Source organism: Microcaecilia unicolor, chromosome 7, assembly GCF_901765095.1.
Source record: "Microcaecilia unicolor chromosome 7, aMicUni1.1, whole genome shotgun sequence".
Taxonomy (NCBI): Eukaryota; Metazoa; Chordata; class Amphibia; order Gymnophiona; family Siphonopidae; genus Microcaecilia; species Microcaecilia unicolor.
Genome location: NC_044037.1, coordinates 261,811,905 through 261,830,386, shown reverse-complemented (window position 1 = coordinate 261,830,386; position 18,482 = coordinate 261,811,905).

The window sequence follows — 18,482 nt, the reverse complement described above, 5'->3', positions numbered from 1 at the left end:
CAGTCCCATGCAGAATAGCTGTGAGCATATGTCATTCCAAATTAGGAAAGCTGGCTACCTATGTAAGAAAGGGCATTGCATAATGAGAGTAGCTTCTTATAGGTAGAGTTTTATAATTCAGTAATAGGAGACTGGCATTTTGGTTTGCAGGTAAAGTCCTCCTCCCTTTCCCCTGCTTATTAGACTACAGATTGCATAATACCCCCTACCAGTCTTGACTCCCTGTTTCTGAAAGGTTGCCCACTCATATACTAGATTAATTTAATACTTTGATGCATGAAACCGGTATATTATTTTATTTTTAATATAAAAGCCAGGAACTTACCAGCTGCACAGGAAAAATTCATTAATGTAAAGAATCAACGATTGCAGCAATCCAAATGCAAAGAAAAAGAAAGAAAGAAAGATTAAGATGTATACATTTGGTAGCAATTCAAGAGAAAATACAAAAACTGGGCAGATGGCACCATAGCACTCTCTTATCCCACACCATACAATACATATAACAATACTTGACAAAGTTATCTAAGAAGAAGAGTGGAATTTATTATGGCTGCTGCATTCTTCAGCTTACATATATAAAGACATTTAAAGTATCATGCGATTACATTTACGCATACACTCACAATAGCAAGCAATTAGATACATGATACAATCTTCTATCTAGAGCATTTTGGGCAGGGTGTCTAGAGCTTTGGGTCACAGAGCTCACTCTACTTCCATCTTAGACACAAAGTAGATTTTCTGCTCGGCCTGGGGCATATACTGAAGAAATGCCTAGGTGCTACCATCACTGCTTTGTTCAGGGGTTGCCATAAAAGCATAATTCCCTCCTCAACCATTGCATAGAATAAAAGTCCAATATAGTTGTAGTCTCATCTTGTGAAAACATACGCTATATGGCGGAGCACTTGTAGGCACTCAGAAGAAATTCCTGAAAAATGCATGTGGTAGCTGGGTGGTAATGCCAATTTGGCATGCGCTGGAGATGTGTAGGCGCTTATGCACCTTTGTAAAAGGGATTCATATTTAGCACTGCTATATATATATATATATATATATACACACACACCATTGACTACAACCTCTGATCTGCATTTCTTTAGGCCTGATATTCATCAAATCCCAACTAAACATATAGTTTAACCAGATATCAGCTGATAATCACCACTATCTGGAAATATTACAGTTCCACTCCCCCTCTACCCTTCCACTGTATGGATAGTAATGAAGTGGTTAAATGTATCTTCAGCACACTATTATCCATTTAAAGGACAATTCAATAACAGGATGCCCACACTTATGCACCAGTTGAGCATGTAAACAAACAGAATATTGACAGTTGGTGGGTAATTTGTACTCATGCACACACGTGGCAGAAAAACACCTAGCACCCAATATTCAGCCAGTGGCATTAAGTGTTTTGCTGACTGCCACTGGCAGTTAAACCCAGATATTCATGTCAGGCCATGTCAGAGCTTTGGCATTGAATATCCGGTTTTGCGAACCTAGTTAATGCATAGCTGGTTAAGGGCCTCTTTTATGAAGCCATGCTAGCAGCAGTGGATTCAACAGCTCCTATCAACAGCAGCACGGCCACGGAGCCCGAAGATGAACTTTAAACACCTCGTGGCGGCTGGCGGGGGTTTGGGGGTCCCCTGCCGACTGAAGAAGTAGTTTTTAAGGCAACGGCAGGTGGAAGCGGACCTCGGCTGGCGGGGGTTGGGGCCCCCCGCCAGCAAAGGTAAGCAACGGCAGCGGGGGAGGATTGGCGGCGGGAGGGAGGTGGAGACAGTCATTGGTGGCGGTGGGGGCTCTGACAATGCGGGGGGGGGGGTCGGTAGCGGCGGCGGGGGAGGGCTAAAATGTGCCCCCTCCCTCTGGCTCTGGCCCCCCTACCGCCGGAGTTCAGATACGCCCCTGGTAAAGAGGGCATGGTTATGGTGTAGAATGGGTGGGTCATGGTTGTTTCTACTGTACATTATTATAAAATATTCCCACTCTCCCCTGGGTTCTACATAGCACGTCTAGAGATCTGCACTGAAATCAGCGTAGATTCTATAACAATGCGCTCAACTAATTGGCACTGATTAGAATTTAGGTGTAGAATTTGCTAAGTGTATTCTGTAATGATGCGTGCTGAACTTCTAACACGCGCAGGCAAAAGGGTGTGGTTATGGGTGGGGAAATGGACATTTTGAGGGTGTTCCAAAATTTACATACCTACTTATAGAATATGGCCCAGTGCGCCTAAATCTACATGTCAGGATTTATGCCACATTTTCATTGGTGTAAATGGATGCATGTAGATTTAGGTGCTGAAATATCAACTAAGCATACTCTATACTTGGCGCCTAAATCTAGGTGCCGATTATACAATACGCTTAGTTGGCTCTGATTTCAGCACCAATGTTTTAGGTGCCATATATAAAATTTCCTCCTCTACATCTAATTTAGGTGCTGGGATTTACACCAAGTAAAACATGGCCTAAATGAATGTGACCAAATGTGGTCACATGGAGAGGCGCTCGGTGTATTCTATAAACTGAGTGGAAATTTAATCCTACTCTATAAAATTTAGGTGTACTTTAGAGAATATACTTAGGTGTATTTTTTACTGCTGTGATTTTTCAGGTGCTATATATAGAATCTAGCCCTAAGTCCATTTCTTAGTAAAAGGGGTTCAGAGTTTATAAAACAAAAACTTTATTGATCTGCAGGAAGAACAAAGGAGCAGCAGGTCCTTATGAGTAAGTAAGCAGCCAAGGCTCAAGGTCTGTAAACTCCTGGTGCAGGATTTATCACCGAAATACAGCCATGTCGAGTCCAAGTCCATTTAGCAAACTGAATTGATTTTACATCTTGGATTCTTCGTTTATTGGACCTTACTCTTTTTTTATTGCACCTTTATTGATCTATCATTTCTTTTGAATGTCCACATTATGAAATGTCTAATAATTATAAAACTAAGCCTGCTTTTCCCTATTTTAATATTTGCTTAGAAGACTCCTTATTTAAAAGGCATACTTTGAACAGGCCATTGCTGTTGCCATCATTCAAATATGCTACTAGGTTGAGCACCAAGGATCATCATTAATGCTGGAAACACTGCTACAAAAATAGTTAGAAAACAGATCACATGTGATAAGCTTATTTTGTGAAATAAAAAATGCTGATAACATTATTCAGAGATTATAGTCTGATGGATAACTGTGTTGCCTTTAAAGAATGCCTGTTATGGTATTGTGATAAGACTTATAGAAAAAGGGTCAATGGAATATAATCATTTCCTGAGAAAATTAATTATTTTCACAATAACTGGGTGGTCTTTATGTTGTCTACTTTGTCTAAAAGACAGATAGATTAAAATTCCCTAGGCTTAATTTCAAGATGGATACAATGTTAAACTTTTAATTTGCTTTTAAGAAAAAGAGTAGGCTTCTTGTTTTGATATGCAGATATGTTATGAAGGTGATATCATGTAATTGTCTGTGGGTAATGATGCTTTAAGTGAAAGAAGTTACCCATTTTGAAGAATTGTAGCTATCTTCTTTTGTTTATCTCTAGTAGAAAACAATTATATCATGAAAAGCAGTCTCAGATGAAACGCAGAGGAATGGGCACATGTGTATTGATAATCTCCCCTAGCGTGCTAGTTAAACTACAATAAGATAGATCTTCTTACTAAGGTCAACAATATATTTAATCTGTGCCAGCTGGGCAGCCAACTCTCAGATATTTTATAGTTTATCTTCTCAGAATCCCCTGTGTTGAAAGTCATTTTCTTTATCCTTCAGGGCTTCTTGGTAAAGAAAAGATACAAATCCTTTTGCCTGCATCTTAATAGTCTTCCGAGAGCACTGAATTTGAATTTTATATGACTGCACATTTAAACTCAGGCCACAAAGATGTTAAATAGCTAATGACACATTTGCCGTGCCATCCAGCTGCCTTCTATTATGCACCCGGTATGCCTTCTGAACAAAGACAACATGCCAAGATCAGGTTATCTAGCAGCGGTTGTATTTTGTAGCATGTTGTGCAGTGGTTCAGCATAATCTGTTGTGGAGCTCAAAGACTCATGCTTTACTAGATAGGAGATTTATTAGAAGTACATGACAGGATTCAAAAAGTACTCTAATCAGCATACTGAGTGCTGCTCTTCCAGTGTGGTATATTTCATTATTTTATAGATTTGTACTTTTTGAGCCTTTTTAATGAAACCCTCTGATAGATATAGTATGTTAAGACATTGAATTCAGTGGGAAGCATATATGGATGTAAAACTGTTGTGATATATTGACCCAGTCAGCATAATAAAAAAAAATGTAACAAGCAAATGGATATGCTTTTAAGTGAATCCACTAATTATTTTTTGCTATTTAAAAAAAAAAAAAAGAATTGCATATAAGGTACACTTACAGCTTTAGAAACAGCTTAGATAAGAGCAAGGACAGGATTGATCGGTTTGAAATTTTCTGCTCATATAGGGCTAAATTCTATAAATGACAAATTAAAAGTTGTTGCCAAAAATATAGCACTTACCCCCAGATTCTATATAGTGCACCTAGAGTTACAAGCGGTTCTGTGCTTAAATCTAGGCGTATTCTATAACTATGTGCATAGATTAATTGTTTTAACAAGTTGTTAAGCATTGTTAACAGCTGTTAACAAGCAAGAACAAGCACTAGGTGGCAAAAATTACAATTTACCTGTGTACATCGCTAAGTGTATTCTGTAATGTATTGTGCCTAAGTTCTAATGCACACAGGCAAAAAAGGGATGTGCTTAGGGACATGTAAATGGGTGTTTTAAGATATGGGCCAGTGCACATAAATCTACACGCAGAGATTTATGCCAGCTTTTCATTTGACGTACATGGACAAACACAGATTTAGTCTCATGAAACATGCCTAAGTGTATTCTAAATACTGTGCGTAGATTTATATGCATAGATTTACACGCATATATTTACACGTATTAATTTTAGGCGTCATATGTAGAATCATGCCCTTAGTGCTATTCTATAAATGGTACTTACTGTTAGGCACTGTTTATAGAATAGCGCTTAGTGCCAGGAACTGTGCCTATGTTTAGACGTGATCATTTTTACAAACAAAATCTTGACATAAATCTCTGTGCCTGGTGTGGAACCCCTTTATTTTTTTAAACAATGTGCATAAATTAAAGAAACACCCTTAATCTGCCCATGAACCTCCCATGGATGTGCCTCCTTTTTAGACCCACATATAGAATATATGTGTGGATCCCATGCCTAAATTTATGTGTGTACATTTTAATTAAAGCCAATTAGCACCAATAATTGCTTGTTAAAATTCCAATTGTCAGCACTAATTTGACTCGTTATTCAATTAAATTGCATGCACAAATTGGGCACACACCCAAATTTGCAAACGCAATTTTTAGCGACTTTTATAGAATTTTGGGATATTGTTTAAGTTCATTTTGGTACACAAGATTTTCCATAGTCATTGATTTGTCTTTACATTTTATAATACTAGTTTGTACAGAAAACATTTTGGTAAAGCCCAGTTTTTTTTTTTTTTTTTTAATTAGAGCATCCTTACTATCTTTCAGCAAAAATTGCATGAGCACTTTTACTAGGCATTTGGCAAAGATACACGGAGGCCCTTTTACTAAGGCGTGGAAGGGCTAGCGCGTGGCTAGTGCATGCCAAATCGGCACTACCGCCAGGCTAACGTGTAGTAATTCTGAGTTTGGCGAATGCTGAATCCTGCGGTAGAAAATAATTTTCTATTGTGGGGGGCATTCCCAGCAGTAACCAGCAGTTGTCACGTGCTGCATGGTTACCGTGCAGGTAGCGTGTGAACCCTTACCGCTAAGTCAATGAGTAGCGGTAAGGGCTCAGGCTGTAAATAGGCACACGATAGTTTGAATTTCAGCACACGCCCATTTCCCGGCCCATTAAAAAAGCCCTTTTTCCCAGCTGTGGTAAAAATGGCCCAGGACACACCCAAAACACATGCTCACACTAACACAGCCCACTTTTTACCGTGGCTTAGTGCAAGGACCCCGTGATATCTTATCATTCACTCTTTGAAAAGTTTCATATTTGAGTTCATAAGCAGTTTGGCAACTCCAGATAGTGCTAAATCTAGGGAGGCTGTTAAGGAAAGACAAGAACAGTCAGGGTCATGAACCATAGAGATTAAAGGAGTATTAAAGTCAGATGACCCCAGAGAAGTGATAAGTGATCCTAAAGAGCTGGATAACTGCTGCTAGTCAAAGGGGCTGCTAAGTTACAGAAAAATAGCTGAATATCTAGAAATCCCTGCCCTGCAATGTTTTAAACAGTTGAACATCCGAATGAGCTCTGAATTGATCAAAATTATATATAAATAATGGAATTTCAACCTAGCAAGAGGCATATTTAGCTCCATTCCACAGATTTACTTCATTGTAAAAATATCTACACCTCTGAATTTTGAAGAATTAAGTGAAATTGTTTCCAGGTTTATTTTTTAAACAATGTTCTCAACTGAGCAGTTTTCAGAACAAAAAAAGAACGGCCACTTTCATTGACTGATGTTCCATTTTTTTAACCCATAAGCAGGATATGAAGTGGTAAAAGGTTAGCTGAAATTAATCTTTAGTGTCAGGATTTTCTAACCCATAAAATACATTAGAACTAATGACAGAGGAAACACCTGAACTGACATTTCATGAAAAAAAAAATCCATTAACTTGCAAGGAACCAGCAACTGCACTGTTAGAAGCCATGAAATGTTCTGATTGTTTCCTATACCTGTGGACAGTTAAATGAATTCTTAATGTGTTTTTAGGCCGTTCTATGAATTAAAACTTGACACATTTGACCAGATACGATTGCCACCATATCTCCAATAAGGAAATGAGCTTTTGCAATTATATTCTACAACTAGGTGTTTCAGGTATTGAGCTAACATACTAGCGGGTTGAATTAGCACAAGTTTGAAATTTGTAAGAAGCAGTGCCAATCATCAAAACTAAAGCTGGAGCATTGTTGAAGAGCTTCAAATTTTGGCTAATTCAGCTGCCTTATGTGTGTTTGATATATAGTATTAGCTGCACATATTCTTCTATGGATTGAGTTTGAACTTTCAGACATTAACCCCTGGATTCTATATAGTGCGCACAGAGATCTGCGCCAAAATCAACACACATTCTATAACAACTAGCCGTTGAGCCCGTAAAAACGGGCTCGTATAGGATGGGGGGGGGGGTTGAAAGGCCCCTTCTCCTCGCCGCTGCAAGGCCCCCCCGCCACCGAGCTTGCCGCTGCCCCTCCAAGGTCACTGCTACGGCCCCCCCCCGGAGTTGTCGGCACCCCTCCACCTGGGCCGGGCCCTCGCTTCGCTATTGAAACAGCGCGGGAACGCATCACACAGCTCAGCTGAGCTGCCGTCCTTCTTCTCTGCCTGCTGTGTCCCGCCAGACACAGGCAGGGAAGGAAGGCCGACGGCAGCTCAGCTGAGCTGTGTGATGCGTTCCCGCGCTGTTTCAATAGCGAAGCGAGGGCCCAGCTCGGGTGGAGGGTGGGTGGCGGTGGCGACTCCGGGTGGGGGGAGTGGTGGAGGCGACCTTCGGGGGGGGAAGCGGTAGCGACGGCGGTTTTGTCCCTCCCCTTGCGCAGTAGAGACCCTCTCTGTCCCGCCCCCATCATCACGTATTGACGCGGGGGCGGGACAGAGAGGGTCTTTACTGTGCATTTGCGAGTGAGTTCGGTCACTCGCCGTTTATATGTTTGATGTGTGTAACTTAACAAGCTAATGAGCACTGATAACAGCACTTAACAAGCAATAATGAGCATTCATTGGCACTGATTAGTATTGAGGTGCACAACTCACTAAGCATATTCTTCAACAATGTGTGCTGAACTTCTAATGCATGCAGGAAAAAGAGGGTGTGGTTTTGGGCATGGAAATGGGAGTTTCGTGGGCATTCCAAAATTTATTTATGCATTGGTATAAATGGATTATGCACCTTTGTAAAATGGATTCATATTTAGCACTGCTATATATATATATATATATATATATATATATATTACTACTACTACCTATCACTTCTATAGCGCTACAAGGTATATGCAGCACTGTACACCATACATGAAAAGACAGTCCCTGCTCAAATGATTATGAAAACATATTCCTGGAGCTTTGAAGTTTCAATGTATGTATATGTGTTGCATCTTCTTTTTTATGATTTTGTGGTGCTATTTTTTTGTGGATTTTCCTGATGCATTTCAATTACACAAATACTGATTGAGTAAATGTCTCATTGGAACATGATAGGAAGGTAAAGATTCTAGACACTATAAAACATTGCTTCAAAGAACAAGTTGGTTCAGGAATTGACCAGAGGGGAAAGCACTTTAAATCTTGTCCTTATTAGTACAAAAGACCTAGTGCAAGGACTAATTTGTGCTGGGGCTGCTAGACAATAGTGATCACAATGTGATCGTATTTGTCATCATCAGAAGGAGAATGCTAAAAAAAATTATTGTTGTAGCTGTTAACTTTGGCATTCAAACTCCCAATTCTGAAGTTACAATTCAATAAGCATAAGAACTGTGCATGTAGCAATAAGCAGCTACAGCTTTGTTGAACCTTTTGAAATATACAAATATCATACCATTCCCATATTCAACACTTGTCAAAACCATCTTACAACTATTTATCTATTTCAATGTCACAACTGTAATGGTTAGACTGCATCAAAGAAACCGCATCACAACAGTCTCCTACATAGATCAACCCCCACCCATGCTGCAAGGCAAGGTCTGGGTACTGTCAAACCTTGCTGGATCCCTGGATTCATGACAGTACTGAACATTAACTCAACACTCCCTTTTATTCACAGTGAATCAGCAGCTCAAAACCCAAATCAATCCATCCCAAAGGGAATGGCTTCTGGGACCCTGCTGCGACTACCTTTAACCTCCACCTGCATATAGTACCACTAACAACCTGACCCGTAGGGACGGTGATAGGGACAAAACCCAACCTGTCTCCTGGGCTCCACAAAACAAATACAAAGCCAATCAAAATACCCCACTGTATTCTTTCTCCTGTAAAAAAATTTGATTGGGCGCTCTGAACAGAATTCTCACCCAATCAGCTTACATCCACCACACATTCCTTGCCAGCTCTAACTTTCTCTGCTCCCTACATTGCCCTTCACAAAATTAAATCTGTCTAGCCCAGATTTTGGTCACCTCAGCTAAGTTAAGACACATTCTAATTTTAAAAATTGAGACCAAGATAAAATGAGGAAATTAGAAAAAAATAAAATATATTTCAAATATTAAAAATAAGAAAGGCAAATGTCAGACAGCATGGTTTAATGGGGTAAAAGGTGTGCTCATGGAGGGTACAGTAATACTGGAAAAATAATTTCTTTGCATCTGTCTTTTCTGAGGAGAATTTTAGGTTCATACCCATACCAGAAACCTTCTTTGATGGTAACAATTCAGATAAAAAAAAGCACATTAGTGCAAGCTTAAAAGAAGTAATAGATCAAAATGGCAACCTCATGAGCAAAAAATCACCGGTTCCAAATGGTATTCACCCCAGGGTCCTGAATGCACAAACGTAAAATTATCTTGCGGTTACTAGTAACCTGTCACCTATATTCCAAAATGTCTGTGATACCTGAGGATTGCAGCTGTAAATATGTGCAGGATCTCCACACTGTTGAACCTAAACTGGGAGCTTAATTTATAAAGACATTTTTTGGACTTCTCACAAAAAACACATATTATAAAGTAAGGTCTTAAAGCAGTTTTAGCATGAAGAATAGTATTGCATGTGTAAATGCCGACTCTTATAAGATAAAATAAGGTATATAGAAAGCATAGCACTTATTTTTATGCAATATTAATTGTACAAAGAATTTCTGATGCCATACCTAATACCACTATAAAATATTTAGAAAACATCTATATGGAGCCATTTACCTGGGCCAGACTTCACGCCTTCTGTCTCGCTGCACCCTATGCCTGGAATAAACTTCCTGAGCCCCTACGTCTTGCCCCATCCTTGGCCACCTTTAAATCTAGACTGAAAGCCCACCTCTTTAACATTGCTTTTGACTCGTAACCACTTGTAACCACTCGCCTCCACCTACCCTCCTCTCCTCCTTCCTGTACACATTAATTGATTTGATTTGCTTACTTTATTTTTGTCTATTAGATTGTAAGCTCTTTGAGCAGGGATTGTCTTTCTTCTATGTTTGTGCAGCGCTGCGTACGCCTTGTAGTGCTATAGAAATGCTAAATAGTAGTAGTAGTAGTAGTATCAATATATGTAAGCATTTAGGGTCTGATAATGGCTAATCCTTAACCGAGTTAAAAGGATACCTGGGGGTTCACCAACACATGTAATGTTAGCCCCTATAGGAAGAGTTGCATGTGTGTGTGTTTGGGGGGGGGGGGGGTTATTCCTTTTAACATCATTAATACGTTAGTGATAAAGAAAATAATCAATGAAAATGTAAAGAAATCAAAATTTCACATCAACAATTCTCAAGTCTACTTCATGAGACACATAGCTGAGAAGCTGGAGTGATGAGTCTGGATTAATTAACTCCAATATACTAGAATATATATGAAAAACCAACAGCAGGTTAAAAACAGTTCTAGGGATTGTTGACTACTTCATGTTTCCCACCTCTTTAGCATTTCCCCTTTCTTTTTAACAGTGACATCCTGATCTTTTTCTTAAAAGGAAGAAATATCCACATATTAACCTTGCAAAACCTTACTACACAACTTCACTGGCACCTGACTTTCTAAATATGCAATTATGTTCAAGAGTATGCAACTTTTGTGGTCATTGCTGCTAAACTCTTCTACAATGCCCACTCTTCTCCTTCTCATTTTCTATCTCAGGCATTTTCAACCCATTCTCTTGTACCTCCTCAGCATCATCCCATTCAGAAGGAGAAAAAGAGAAGTCAGATTCAAAGCAGGTCTTACATACCGCTAAAATCCTCTTTCCATGGTTCAGTGTGGTTTACATTGGTTAGGTTACACAATTACAGCAATATGAGGTACAATAGCTCAATATGTGATAGGAAGTGAAAGGACATAGGGAAAGCAGATCTGTGAGCAGTAGGTGTGTTCAATATGGTGATGATATATCACGTTGTAGACTTTGGGAATAGGAAGGTTTTTAACTTCCTTCTAAAGCTAAGGAAGTTGTATTTGGACCTTTTAGCAATGGGAAGGGAGTTCCATAGATACATTCCTTATACAGGGAATAATGTGCTAAAAGTCCTCTGAAATCTGATACCCTTGTAGGACCGAGATGTTAGGAGCAATTGGTCTTTTAGTCTGTAGGATCGAGTTAAGCAAAGTGATGCTATGTTGCTCAGCATACTGGAAGTGAAGCCCTATAGAATTTGAAAAACTATGCATGCAGCTTTGAACCTGATTTGTTCAGATACGGGGAGCCAGAGTAGTTTGGCAAAATATTGCGAGACACAACTACACCTGTTTAATTTGAAAAATCAGTCTGGCTGTGGCATTCTGTATAATTTGAAGTTCCTTCAGATATTGAATCTTAATGCCTATAAATAAGATGTTGCAGTAGTTCAGGTGTGGTAAGAAAGATCATCATTTGGACTAATAATGTGAAGGCCTTCTGGTCAAAAAATGACCGAATAGTTGTGGCCATCTCATTCTAAACAATGTTTTTTTTTCCATAGTTGGTTTATGTGGGAGGTAAGCGATAAAGATGAGTCAAGAAGTACTCCTAGCACTCTGGCTTCCGATTCCACTCCAAATATTTTGTCAATGCAGACAATGATTGAGGTTGGCACTACAACCCCTGGGTTCTGGAAACACAGGATCTTTGTCTTTTGTGTGTTCAGTTTTAGCTTATTCCTCAGGGCCCAATTCTAAATTGCATTCATTCCCAGCTGTAACAGACTGGGTAAAATCGGTAATACACTGAAACCTTCTGCTCAGTGTACTGCTGCGGCTAGGAAAGCGAATAGAATGTTGGGTATTATTAGGAAAGGTATGGAAAACAGGTGTGAGGATGTTATAATGCCATTGCATTGCTCCATGGTACGACCGCACCTTGAGTATTGTGTTCAATTCTGGTCGCAGCATCTCAAGAAAGATATAGTAGAATTGGAAAAGGTACAGCGAAGGGCGACTAAAATGATAGCGGGGATGGGACGACTTCCCTATGAAGAAAGATTAAGGAGGCTAGGGCTTTTCAGCTTGGAGAAGAGACAGCTGAAGGGAGACATGATAGAGGTATATAAAATATTGAGTGGAGTGGAACAGGTGGATGTGAAGCATCTGTTCACGCTTTCCAAAAATACTAGGACTAGGGGGCATGCGATGAAACTACAGTGTAATAAATTTAAAACAAATCGGAGAAAGTTTTTCTTCACCCAACGCATAATTAAACTCTGGAATTCGTTGCCGGAGAACGTGGTGAAGGCGGTTAGCTTAGCAGAGTTTAAAAAGGGGTTAGACGTTTCCTAAAGGACAAGTCCATAAACCACTAATAAAAGGACTTGGGGAAAAATCCACAATTCCAGGAATAACATGTATAGAATGTTTGTACGTTTGGGAAGCTCACCAGGTGCCCTTGGCCTGGATTGGCCGCTGTCATGGACAGGATGCTGGGCTCGATGGACCTTTGGTTTTTTCCCAGTGTGGCATTACTTATGTACTTATGTTTGCCGGAAAGGTGGTGTCTAAGCCCAAGCCCTTCAACAAAGGTGTTAGGATAATTTCACCCATATCTAGGGGAAAAGAACCTAACTCTAAGAACTTGTTCAGTCTGGCTGACAGCCATTGGACAACATCAGTTGGGACTAATGAATTTGAGGAATCAGAAAACTCCCAACTAACTCAGGAGGGATACCTTTCTGCCTATAATCCATCCTCCTCACTACTCTCCTTAAATTTTTCCACAACCTTTTATCTCACAAGTGCTTCAATAACTTTTTTCTCAGTATTTTCACCCCAGCAGATACCCTTGTTCTCAGACAGTGTCTACTCATCTCCATTTCTCCCACTTACAAAAACTGAACTTTTTTTGTGTGTTTCTTTCACCCAATTCAACTTGCGCAATAAAATATTTTTCATCACTCTAACTTCTCAGCCATCCTCTGCAGAAGAATTCCCTTCCCCACACATACCTACAACTTTTACTTCTCCCTTTGTAGCCCCTCTCACATGCCCTATCCATTTGCCATCCCTTCCAAAGCCCATCTTGACTTCAAAACAATCCCTTTCCCCTACACTTAGTTCTTTCCCTGTAGATCTGGATCCCTCATCAATCATTTCGTGCTCAATCAGGTGTTCCATTCTCTCTGAGACTCATTTTTCAGGGGATCCACTTTATTTATTTTATTTATTTATTTGTGACTTATATCCCACATTTTCCCACACATGCAGGCGCAATGTGGCTTACAGAGAATTAAATAAGAGTACAGACTTAACAGTTTAGGCAAGCATAAAGAAGGAAGTAGGAGGGAAGAAACTAACAAAGTGAACTAAATAGGGTAAGGAACAAGGGATGCTTTAATCAACATGGTAAATTGAGGGGTAAATCTTAGCAAAGAGGAATGTCTTTAACAACTTCTTAAAAAGGGCATGGTCCTTTTTAATTTAATTTTTAATTTAATGAGTCTAGTCCTAAAAATCAGTGCTAAGCTCCTAACGTTTTTCCTCTGCCCTAAATTTGCCAGAACTGCCACCCATTATTTATTCTATTAAATTTAGGAGTTTAGTGAAATTTTGAATACAAAGTTAAGCACTCAGACCTAATAAATTTTCAAAGAGGCCAATTCAGAATCATAACTGGCAATGTTAATACATCTTTGTATATCAGGCCTTTCATATTTACTTAATGGATATGATTTATTGATGTGAGTGTTTAAGGAAATAAAGATGCAAATGCATAGGTTATATTTATAATTTGCCATGGAAAAGTATATACAGAAAAAGCAGGTACAAATATCCTCCAGCTCTTTTTACCCACAGCAATATTATAAGTACACTAGTAAAAAAGGCCTGTTTCTCAAAGAAATGAAACAGGCGCTAGCAAGGTTTTCCTCGGAGTGTGTATGTTTGAGAGAGTGTGTGTGAGAGTGACTGTGTGAGAGAGAGAGAGTGAATATGTGAGTGTGTGTGTGTGACAGAGAGAGAGAGTGAGACTGGGTGCGAGTGTGTCTGTGAGAGGGAGAGTGAGACTGGGTGCGAGTGTGTCTGTGAGAGAGAGAGAGAGTGAATGTGTAAGTGTGTGTGTGTGACAGAGAGAGAGTGAGACTGGGTGCGAGTGTGTCTGTGAGAGAGAGAGTGTGTGTGTGTAAGATTGAAAGTGTGTGCCAGGGGCCCCCTTCCCTCCCAGTTTCAGTGTCCCCCCTCCCTTCGTGTTCCAGGGTCATTGTCCCCCCTCCCTCCATCTCCCCTCCCTTCCCCCTCCCTCCCTCCGAGTTCCAGGGTCGTCCCCTCCCTTCCTCCGACTTCCAGGGTCATCCCCCTCCCTCCCTCCCTCCCTCAGAAGAAGGCGGAACACAGCGAAGGGAAGGCTAGAGATGTCGGGAGCGCTGCCTCCTTCCCTGACGCTGCGCTGCCGGAACCGCCACCACGGAGGTAAATTTAAAAAGAAAAAAAAAGAAAAGGAATGTTGCGGGAGGGCGAGCGAGGTGAGCATGGTGCGGCGGCGCCCCCCAGAGGGAAGCGCCCCCCTGCCATGCTTACCTTGCTTACCGGGTCAGCACGGCCCTGCTTCCGTCCCTGCAGGAATCCCGTGGGTTTCGCGGGATTCCCACAAACCCCGTTCCTGTGCAGCTCTCTAGTTTCAATTGCCTCCCTCCCTCCCTCCCTCCAAGTTTCATGGCCCTCTCCCCCCTCACTCCCCTCCCTCTGAGTTCCAGGGTCCCCCCTCGTTCCCTCCCAGTTCCAGGGTCATCGTCCCTCCCTCCCTTCCAGTTCCAGCCCCCCTCTCTCCGATTTTTAAAAGTTATCTTCGCTTACCAAGTCAGGGTTACGGCAGCAGACAGCAGCGGTAAAACACATGCAGGCTCGGCCCTTCTCTCTCTTTCTCAGCTGTGGTCCCGCCCTTGCGGAAACAGGAAATGAGGGCGGGACCACAGCTGAGAGAGAGAGAGAAGGGCCGAGCCTGCACGCATTTTACCGCTGCTGCCGGCCGCCATAACCCTGAATCGTAAGTGAAGATGACTTTTTAAAATCGGAGGGAGTGGGCCTGGAACTGGAAGGAAGGGAGGGAGGAAGGGAGGGATGATGACACCCTCACGCGTGTGACGTGCCCTTCCCTCTCACTGTTCCGCCCTTGACATCATCACGTTTTGACGTGAGTGAAGGACAGAGAGAGATGGTGACAGCCAGCACGAACCCTACAAACCCTTCACTGCCACGGAGTCAGCTTCAGAACGTTGGAGGTGCTTTTTATTATAGTAGCTAAGTATCGCCATACTGGGACAGACCAAAGGTCCATCAAGCCCAGCATCCTGTTTCCAACAGTGGCCAATTCAGATCACAAGTACCTGGCAAGATCCCAAAACAGTACAGTACATTTTATGCTGCTTATTCTAAAAATAAGCAGTGTTTTTCCCCAAGTCCATTTTAATAATGCTCTATGGACTTTTCCTTTAGGAAGCCATCTAAAACTTTTTTAAAACCCCGCTAAGCTAATTGCTTTTACTACATTCTCTGGCAACAAATTCCAGAGTTTAATTACATGTTGAGTGAAGAAATATATTCTTTTTAAATTTACTACTTTGTGGCTTCAATGCATACCCCCTAGTCCTAGTATTTTTGGAAAGAGTAAACAAGCAATTCACGTCTACCTGTTCCACTCCACTCCCCTCAGCCATCTCTTCTCCAAGCTGAAGAGCCCTAGCCGCTTTAGCCTTTCATCATAGGAAAGTCGTCCCATCCCCTTTATCATTTTTGTTGCCTTTCTCTGTACCTTTTCTAATTCATCTTTTTTTGAGATATGGTGACCAGAATTGCACATGAGGTACATACTCGAGGTGAGTAATTGAGGTGAGTACTCGAGGTGTGATTGCACCATGGAGCGAAATAAAGACATTATAATGTCCTCATTTTTGTTTTCCATTCCTTTCCTAATAATATCTAATATTCTATTTGCTTTCTTAGCTGCCGCTGCACACTGAGCAGAGGGTTTGAACATATCATCAACAGGGGCGTAGCCAGACCTCGGCGGGAGGGGGGGCCAGAGCCCGAGGTGGGAGGGCACTGTTTAGCCACCTCCCCCCACTGCCGACCCCCCTTGCCGCCGCAATCGCAACCCCCCTGCCACAACCGCAAACCCCACCCCAGCTGCCCCCGCTGCCCGCCCCCTGCCCTGCTGCCGCATCAGGTACCTTGTTTGCTGGCGGGGGGGGGGGGGGTCCCCAATACCCACCAGCCGAAGAGTCTTCTTCAGCTCCCATCGACTCCGATGCCTTCATTGTGGGATCATCTGTTTCTGACGCCTTACGTCCTGCATGGGGCTACATGCATGGTGCAAGACGTAAGGCGTCAGAAACAGATGATCCCACAATGAAGGTGCCGGAGTCAACCGGCGCTGAAGAAGACTCTTCAGCTGGTGGGGTTTGGGGACCCCCGCCAGCAAACAAGGTACCTGATGCGGTGGCGGGGTGGGCGGCGACGGCAGGTGGGGGTCAAATATAGAGGGGGCCAGGGCGTAATCTGTGGGGGCCCATGCCCCCATGGCCCTACGTAGCTATGTCACTGATCATGAATGATGGCACCTAGAGGTCAACTATGGTAATTGAGGGGACCTTTTACAAAGCGGCAGTAAGCCCAACACGAGCTTACCGCACACTAACCTGGAGCTACCGCTGGCCCAACGTGGCTACTGGAGGTAGTTCCAGCCCTAGCATGCACCATTTCCCGTGCTAGGGAAAAATGACCCACATTTTTTTGCATGGCGCTAACCCATCGGTAATTGGGCAGCACAGCTTGGTACACAGTTACCACCAAGTTAGTGTGGGAGCCTTACCACCACCCCCTACACCCATGACCCGATGGCTATTTTCAGCCTTTTATACCCACTGCAGGAAAAGCGGCCTCCGCCTCTAGCTCAGGGCCCTTTTTACCGTAGCTTGGTAAAAGAGCCCTTGAAAATGTTACATTTCTATATATAGCGGAATAGAAACTAATGTCAAGAAAAATAGAGTGTAAAGGCAGATCCAAGAAGTTCAGTGCTAATGAGGAAAAGCCATTGGCCCAGTCAATCAAAATGCAACATGACCTTCAAACTTTTGTTATTGAATCCCTCTGTGCTTCTTCCTAAGCCTTTTATCTCCATGCACCTCTTTTTATCCAGCTATAATCCCTTATGCATGCATGTATTTTGCAAGTACATGTTAGCACGCACTATATAGAATTGACCCCCAAAGTATATTTGTGATGTTATCCTATTTTTTTCCAAACTGTGCATTCCTGAAGGTAAAAATGAACATATTTTATAAAAAGCTGTACACTCTGTATTCCTTTTGCAAAATAGCATTGCTTGTGTGAGTGTCCTTGCATGTCACTTTCCCTCTCTGTATGTGTTATGTATAACTGAGTTTCATGTATAGCAAAATATGAATTTTACTATGACTAAGGTGATTTCAAAGTTTCAACATGATTAGCTCCTTAGCACACTAGTTTTGCACAATAATGATTGAAATTCACAGAATCCTTTCAATACTTCAAGTGATATAAATATGTAAATGACATACAGTTGCTAAGAGATGGTGAGCTATGTTACATTGAAAGGGTGCATTCTGAGTAGCATGTGAATATGCAAGGTCAGTTGGATTTTTTTTTTGTAATAATCATGTATTTATATTTGATTCTTAGGAATGAAATATCACATCACAACATGCCTGTCTTGTAGAGCAATCTACTTAAGTTAAAGAGGCTCCGATTGCTAGTGTCAGCAACAAGAGCTTAGTACCCCTCTTAATATGCTGTCAGCATATTCACAAAATAGTGCTAAAACCATTAGTGCTGAAAATAGCAATGCTATTTTAAGCAAAGCCAGACAACATTGCTTTATTATTGTGAAAATCATAGTGTCTATAACTTTAAAGTATGAAAATGAATTGCATAAGGAAGAAAAGCATTCCAACACCATTCAGTGCGATTTACAAAAAAAATGAGTAGCTGCCTAGGATCTTTTTTGAGCCAAGAAATTTATGACATCTCAAAAACAGGCAGATTTGCAGGGGTGCCGGTTTTGGCCAGGGGTGCTTTAACATAGTAGATGACGGCAGAGAAAGACCTGTATGGTCCATCCAGTCTGCCCAACAAGACAAACTCATATGTGCTACTTTATGTGTATACCTGACCTTGATTTGTATCTGCCATTTTCAGGGTACAGACCGTAGAAGTCTGCCAAGCACTAGCCCCGCACTCCCATCACCTGTGCTGCCACCCAATCTCCGCTAAG